Consider the following 8,884-nt stretch of genomic DNA (forward strand, 5'->3'; position numbering starts at 1 on the left):
GCCGCCCCCCACGTTAGGGGCGGGGGCTGCGCGCGCAGCCAGCGCGGGGTGGCGGGAGCCGCCGCAGTGCTGCGGCTGGCGCGGCGCGGGGGCCCCGGCAGCGGGCGGCTTGGCCCCGGCCTGCTTGTGGGGCTGCCTCTGGGGAGGCTGCTCCGCACCTGCTGGGACCGGTGCCGGGGCCGTCCTGCCTCGCCGGTGCGGCGGCTTCCTGGGCTTATTTGAACGTTGTTTTGAAGCCTGTTAGTTTCACAGGCGGGGGTGGGCGGGCAGCGAGCCGCGGGGCATCCTGGGGCGGGCGGAAGGATACGGGCGCTGCGCCGGCACTTGCCGGCGGGGGGCGCAGCCGCGGCCGTGAGGGCTGGGGGAGCGGGCGGGCCGGCCGGTCGGGCCGCCCCTCGCTGTGGTTAACGCCTCACGGCCTCGCCACTGGAGCCGGCTGGCGGGGAGCGGCGGTGGGGGGCCCGGGGGACCGTCTGGGAAGGCTGCGCGGAGCTCTCGGGGAAGGCTGTCGGGAGAGCTGGCATCTCTAGGAGGGAAAAAGGCGCGTAGCCGTTAATGACGAGATGGGCGCCGGGCTTCCCAGCCTGACTGACCTCTGGGGCTGCCTTTCGGTCTCCAAGGCTGGGGAATGGTTGTGTTCACTCGTTTGAAACGGTTTCGGCGGTAATCGATGCAAGTCGGTGTCCTCAATCGAGAAAAAGAAAAGGGAGTTACATTTCTGTTGCTTCCAAATAAATTAAACTTCATTTTCAGCATATAGGAAAAACAAAGCATTCAGTTTGCTCTTAATTGCAGTCTAGCACCAAGCTGCTACTTTGGAGTTGAACTTACCGTTCTTATTATTGTGATTTCTGAAGCAATGCTGTTAGGACAAGTAAATACATTCTCTTCTTGCCAGCAAACTCATTAAGTTTCTGTAGGCTGAATCAGTCCCAGCTGGGTTGCACAGGTGTAACTGATTGACTGTCACTCACTGTTGCTGTTGAAGATGCTCCAGAAATGTGCTTTCTGTAGAAAATCATACTGAAAAGTCACCAAAAAGACTCTCTAACACTTTTGGAACTTTTATTACAGTGCACTGGACGCTGAGAGGATTGTTCCTCTAATCAAGCGTGCATGTGATTTGTGCTTCTTGGTATTTATTACGTATGCCTATTCATTTATTTCTACCGCTTAATTAATGCATTAAACATATTTACATAGTATGTATGTGTATATATATATATATACACACACATATAATAAAAATATTTACATAACCCTGCCCTTTGCCAGCAGTCCATCTTTGGTATTGGAGAGTCTTCATCTAGGGTCTGTAGTGGTCCCTGATGGCCTTTGCAGCCCTCGCTGTTGGCTTTTTGACCTAATTTCTTGAACAAGCATATTGTAATTTTGTGCTGCTACTCAGCAAAAGTCACGTAGCTTTTTCTTCATTGAGTGGAACATTCCACTTTCCCAGCTTGCAAGCCAAGGACATCCCACTTTGCCTCATGGCCAGTCTCTATAGAGCTATTGTTTCTCTGTCAGGTTTGTGTTACATTAGGCCTAGTCTTTCTAAAAGATTTTTATTCCTCTTATCAGTATTTGCTACAGAATAGATGCCAAGGTACATGTCCCCCAATCTGTGTGTGCGTGTGCGTATATATATATATAAACACAGATTTTTTTTCAGTGAGAACTTGAAGTATTTTGAAGACCAAGCCACGCTAGAAGTGATTTGACATGGTTACCCAAAAAAGGGTGAGGATCATGTAATTGGTGACCATCATGTAATTGGTGACCATGAGGACAGAGGTCTTGAATTAATTCCTTTGAACTCTTATTTTTAAACTGAAAAAAAATTTGCATAATTACTGTTCTGAGTTGCTTGCTCCCGCCTCTGGTTTTCTCCAAAAATACCTTGCAGGTACTTCTTTTAAGCATTCAAGATGCTAATTAACAGGTGAAGCCACTACATATGGTAGCATTGATGAGGCACTGAAATACCACGATAGTCCTTAATATGAACATTAATGTAGCAAATTGACTTGATTTCCTCATGCATAAACATTACAATACTAAAAATACCTCATAAGCCAAGTAGGACAAGGAATGGAAACATTTTCCCATATAAAAGGGATGTAGAGCTGTACTTAAGGCCATTTCTGTTCTGTGTATTTCTATTCTCAATGTAAATCACCAAACATTTTCAGTATATCAGTGGCGATTTAAACACATGACCTCCCAATATTTGACTGGAGTTTGGCCATTCTTTATTATGTTCAGAAACCAGACCTTCCTTGTGTCTTTTTAGTGACACGGTAAAAGTCTAATGCAGATAACACCATAACGTGCAGGACCTTGAACCTTTTACCAGTGCCTGTTATTTGTGACCATACAGAAAATATGTCTGCTTTTTTTTTAACCCTTTGTGAGCACTTAGTTATTTAGAATATATCTTTACAAGTGCAGATTCCATTTGTGGGAAACATGCTATCTGAGCAAGAGGCAGCCAGCCAGAGACATGTAGAGGGAAGGGAAATCGGTCTGCAGAGCTTTGTTATTTGGCCTGCCTGCCTTCCTGCTGTCCCTTCAAATTAACACCTGTGCTATCAGGCTACACTTTTTGCTTGAGAAAATAAAAGTAGCAAATTGTTAACTGGTCCTTTCGTACTTTTAGGAAGAGGTCATTTAACTGAAGTAGTCTTTAATTCTGTTTGCACATCAGCTAACACAGTGAGAACTAACCTGGGATTTTTTATTGCTACTGGAATAAAAGCATTGACACCTGCATTGGGTTGTGTTTACAGCGTGATAACGGGAGTAAATTTGCTTTTCAAACAAAAGGTGCTCACAGAATCCTCAGCAGCACTGTTTGTCCTTGGGTTGAGAGGACATGTAAGAATCTGTCCAAGCACCCGTGAAAAAATAAAAGTAATATATTTGTTCAGCTATAACAATAAGATGAAATAGGAGCCAGATGATGAATGTATAGGCAAGACAGCTTGCCGTAATTAACATAAGAAAATGTTTAAGGTGAAAATAACCGCTGCCCTTTCATTAAGTATGTATATTGTGTTTGTATCTCTGTTTGAGAGGCCCTGTGAATTGTATGGTAAAGTTGTCGCAGACTCTCTCTCTTCTGTGTTTGGCTTTGATGCAGAAGTAGATGGAAGAAAGCAGGTGAATGTCCGGACAGGAGGGACATTTGGCGTTGGGGTGTCCCCCCGCGCCCCTGCCTGCCCTCGTCCTGGCGCTGCTTTCACGCCCAGGGCCTGCACAGGGGTATTGATGGAAACGGTTCTCATTTTTGCTTTAGGTTCCTTGAATGGCAGCGTGTCATTCATTAACCTAATCATCCATTAACTGGAAGGTTTGTGACTGTTCAGGCCTGCCTACTTCTGGGTTTCCTTCCCGCCCCGGTTTGGGACAGAAGCCAGTGGGAACAACGCGAGCGCCAAGATGACCCTAAACTTAGAGGGGTGCTGTTTGCTCCCTTTTTTTGGCTCGTTTTTCTGCTGGCAGCCTGTCACGCCTTCGCGTGGCGGGACGCCCAGCGGCGGCTGCTGAGGCACGTGGGTCTGCACCCCTGGCGCGGGGAACGCGGGCTTGGGGCTGCGCTGCTTGCGCGAAAAAAAGGCCCGAAATAACAGCCTGCAGGTGCGGAGAGCTAGGAAACAGGCGGAAAAAAGTGAGATAAAGCGTTGTTCAGAAGAAAGAAAAAAAAAAAAAAACGTTTGGAGCACTGCTACGTACATTTCTTAGCGCTGAAAAGTACCTTAAAAATCAGGAACTAAAGGAAGGCTCATCAGCTCTTGCAGGGGTCGTCCTTGACTGGCCAGGACATGGGATGGAGGAACGCAAGACTGCGGTACACCTGCTGCTGGAGCAGAGAGTGGGCTCCCGGGGGGCACTGGAAAGGGCTGCTGCAGCCTGCAGGTGTGGGGAAAGAGAACAGGTGTGGTTTGCTGTGCTGGGATCCAGAGGGGTCCTTCAGGTAACTACTGGGTAAAGATTGCACAGCAAAAAGCCCAAATTTGAGTTCCAGGAACTCTCCCTCTCTTACAGAAGTTTTCTGAATACTAGGCTGAAGGCTTAATGCTTTCTTTATATCCCCTGTTAAGACTTTTAAAAAGTCTTACTGGAATTATTGCCTACTTTTCTTCCATTTTTAAAGCAAGAAGTAATCAAACTTCTTCGGAAAGCTCTTACAAGGACTCCTCTTTTAATTACCAGTATTTTTTGCGGTTATATATATCTACAAGACACCATGAGAGCATATAAAATCATCAGTATGATAATATACGGCTCCACAGAACCAACTGGACTTGCCACTCAGGGCTCCAAGATGGCAACACTTGCGATGCTACCGCACACCTGTGAATTGGTGCGCGCAACAGGGTGGTCAGGAATTTTGTTCCTGTTGGGGGCTGAACACAGCGGTGAGTGAATTCCAGCGCCTCTCCTGAATGATAATCAGTCAAGATAAAATTACAGCCAAATGGTGCCTCGAGTTGAATTCAGTTTGTGGATGCTCGATAAATACAGCAAGCTTGCATTTGAAGTACCAGTGGGCATATTGTTGCTAAGGATATAAAACCAGGTATTTACTATATCCATTTTTTAAGCCATAGAAAGGCCATGATGGTTTTAATAATGCAAAGGTTTTTCTGTATGAGAGGAAGACAGCATTTTTTACTAAACACTGATTAGATTATGAGCTTTCTCTGGCAAAAATAGATTCAAGGAAAGCACAGATTGCTTGTAACACAGCCAAGAACATTTTTTGCCTATCAATAACTTGATTTCCAAGGACCAAGTCAATCAGGTTGCAGTTTGAGGTTGAGGAATTTTAGAGAATGTAAATCTCATCCTCACTGGGAAAACAGTTTGTTCTTTGAGGCATACCTTAGGTGCTGAACCTACCCAGAGACAACTGAGTGTCAGGCTGCTGTAAGAAGACCTGGAAAAAGGATGAATTGTCTTTCCAGACCTGAGAAAGAGCCTTCTAAAGTACTGAAGGTGCTCAGCAAGCCTGAGTGCCCTGCATATCCTGACACGATGCCACTGTTTGTGCAGAAAGTGAAATATTTCCTCAGCTCCTTCCCAATTGAAGAAGGCTCTGGTTTTCATGAAATCATGCTTGTTGTTGAGCTGACTTGTTTTGGCAGCTGATTTAATTTTTTGAAGGAGAAAAAAATTATGCCTTTGCTGTCCCTTTGTCAAGCTGTTTTTTTGCTTAGACCAACCAAAGAACAATTCCTATTCCCTATCAGGAATAGAAGTAATTGCAAACACAGATGAAGGACAGAAAAACTGTATCTAAAGGGTGAATGCCTCTTAAATGCTTTTAGATGAGAACTAAGGACCCCAAAAGTATCAAGGATTATGAAGTGTCTTACGTAATTACGGGGCAAGGTTTGTCTTTGAAGATGCTGGTTTTCATGTACTCTGCTGCAAAAGTAGTCAAGTGTGTTCCATGCTGCCAGCAAAGAATAAAAAAAACGAAATAAGGAAAAGCAGAAAACTCTTATCACTATAGTAACAGAAGCCCCAAATGTTGGCCAATTATTTGACATTGAACTTAAATATCATATCCTACAGCAAAGGGCCAGTTCTATAACATATGGAGATGGATCAGTTCTGCTTCAAACTTGCATCTTGATCAAGGCAACGCATTTGCTTATTTAATTGCCCTGAGTGTTCCCACACAGCTGCAGATGAACTGAACACTGATGGGGACATGAATAATGTCATATTTCTGCGAGTGACGACAGGAGCACACCACTTTCTTCTGGTTTTATGATATGGAATGATGCAAGGGAACATCAGCAGGGAAGGAGAGGAGCCACATCTCCTTCCCTGAGGAATCCCACATGTTTTTTTTTTTCGTAAGGATTGCAACAAAGCAGATCCTAGCACCATTATTTAGGTATAAGATTTTAAAGACTAGAGAATTTCCTGTTACAGGAAAGTTGTAAAATTAACTTTTTTTTTAAATCATAGAATGATCTTTTATCAAGATTTACAAATTTAAAGTAATTGTTCTTTGCATTTTTTTAATTGTAAAAGGTGCAGCTTAGTTTTTATCAAACTCACATCCCCAACAGAAGTAGTATTTTCTGTAAATATTCACTGACAAAGTGTCAGATTTATGGTAAAAAGCAAGGGTTTCACATTTTGGTAACAACACTGATCTCTGTAAAGGTTAAATTTAGAAAACATTTTTTTAGCAGAAGAGTAAATTAGTGAACACCGAAATGCTCTGCATTTTAGCCTATTTCTAATAAAGCTGAGCCACCATTACCAAAAGAAAATTCTAAAATCTTTGCACTTTTGAGTGTTTCACATACGGCACAAGTCCATTTCATTGCGTTCAGAGAAAGGTAGTAAACAAACTTTGCGCAACGTAGCTTTACTCTTTTACTGATAGCAAGTAAGCTCTCTGTTCTGAATTGATGACCTCATTTTTACTGACTTACTTAATTCACAGAGCTTAGATTTCTAAGAAGTGGTAAAATGTACCAGCATTGGGCAGTAGTTTACTATTGAGTATTATGCTGCTCATTAACTACACTGAATTTAAAAACACAGCTGCCTAATCATGTTCAATTGTTTCTTTTTTTCTACATCTAAATAACTTAGCTTTGATCTGTACCATACATGTTTCATAATTATTTGCCTTTGTGCAATTGCTACATTATTTTTTTCCTCTACATGTCCCTTTATGCATTTGGATCTCACTCCTGGACACCATCCAAGCAGCGTTAAATAGGGAACTGCAAGCCTGATAAAGATTCAAACTCTTTCTATCTGCTGCTGGAGTAAAGGTGAAGTGCAGAAGGGAAGGGGCTGAAGCCTCAGTTCGTGTTCTATTAAGTATTTATAGTGATATTTGTAAAGTTTTAAATACAAGGAAATCCTGTCTGTAAGCCTTATTTCAGGTGTACTGTCGTTTTTGGACTTTGCATGCCTGATAACATTTAGTGTTAATCTGAGCTCATCTTACATTATTGATTTTGTGTTTGCATTGATGACCTTAAGTTGTAATCAGTCAAATATTACATCAAGAATGACGTATTGGTATATGGTACAGTTCATAAACTAGGTTACTTGGTGCTGCCCTGGTACATCTATATTACTCATTCTCTACTGAATTTTGGAAAGGTGCAGAGACTACATTCAGTTGTATAGGGTTGTTCAGGAACTGTACAATATTTTTCTAAAATACTCTGTATTGCTTGTGTGTGGAAAAGACACCAAACATGTTTTTCCCATCCAGATTTAATCTGAGAGCTTTGTTAGTGTTATCAGCTGCCCCGAGTGCACAGCATCATTAAAGAAAAGCTGTAGCACATGCGTGTTGCCTTTAACGCATCCTTAGGGAGACTGGTGGATGGGTCCACCTAAGCGTTTGGCTGCCCATGTAATTTTCCAGAGATTTCCTTTCCTTAAGATATCTGAGGGGATTCTTCTCTTGACAAAAGCTGGAAACCCAAAGTGACTGAAGAAACCTTATTACACATGGTTCCATCCTTTTGCCTTATCCTTCAGCCAGACTGAAATATCTAAAAGGAGAAACCTATTTTGAGAGTTGGAGTTACTCTGACCAGCATGGTTTAACAGAGTTATTGCTGAAATCCAAGGTAGTCTTGCTTTCCATAGCTGAAGTGGGTTTATTTTGGTTTTTTCCTATCTAGGGATGCCGTAGCTTTTTACATTGTAAAGCAAAAACAGTGACTGATAGGAGCCAGAGGAATCCAACTCAGGTATTGCATTGCTCCTGTTACTCAGTGTTACCACACAGAGGGTTCAGATACATTTTATGTGTGCCGATTTAATACCACAAAGTTCAGGTTAGCCAACATGCAGAATGTGATCACAGGTGTATTAGTGCATCCCCTGTCACATACATTTTTCATCACATACTATGTGCTTTTCTAGGACTTTATTTGTCTTTCTCTTCCCCCCGCTCCCTGAAATCCTGCTGAATTTTACTACATGGATTAAAAAAAAAAAAAAACTCCCAACTCTTGATCCTCTAGCTAAGGTAGGAGCAACAGCGCATTTTCTAACATCTTCTTGGTCCTCAGTTGCAGCTTCAATATGGTGCTTTGGCAGGCATGTCCATTAGGCTGAGCATCAGTTCTGCAAACAAGTCAGCACAGGAATGAATGAGGACTGAGGATCTGGGCTGTGAGACAGATGAGTGTTTTCAGCCCTTTTTTTTTTTTTTTTTTTTTAACTGCCGTTACTTTCTTTGGCTTACGCTATTGGTTCCTCCCTTTACGCTGTCCCTTGTTCCTCCGGATGTCTTCATGTTTTTGCATCCCAGCCCGCATCTCTAGGCTTCCTAGCCGCATTTCCCCCAGAGAGGCGTTCCTGCCTGCCCGCCCGGCCAAGGGTTGGGCACATCCCTGCTGCCGCCTCCTCTCCTGCTCCCAGCACCGGGTCCCTCTCGGCCACCCCGGCTTCCCCTCGCAGCATCCGCCTCCCCGGGGGCAGCTCGGGAGCAGCACCCTGCTTTAGATGGCTATTGCGGTTTGTTTATTGCGTTGGTTTTGTTTTTTCTGCTCACATAGATCTTATAAAATTCCACCATGTGATAAACGAGGTGCCTATAAGCAACAATATAATAATAGGGCATTTGACCTGCATCTTTAATTCTACGGAAAAGCGCACCGAGCGTCGGCGAGCGCTGCCCCGAGGCGGGCGCGCGGCCCCGGGCGGGCGGAGGCGTTGCCGCTGCTCCCTCACCGCCCCCGGCAGGAAGCTGAGGGGCCGCCCCCACCCCACCGTCAGCCGGGGGACGGGTGCGCCCGCCCGCGAACCAGCGGCGCCGGCTCCCCCGCCCGGCCCCGCTGCCGCAGCGGCCCGCCCGCCCGGCGGCAGGCGAGGGGCGGGA

The sequence above is a fragment of the Caloenas nicobarica genome, chromosome 3 (assembly GCF_036013445.1).
Source record: "Caloenas nicobarica isolate bCalNic1 chromosome 3, bCalNic1.hap1, whole genome shotgun sequence".
NCBI lineage: Eukaryota > Metazoa > Chordata > Aves > Columbiformes > Columbidae > Caloenas > Caloenas nicobarica.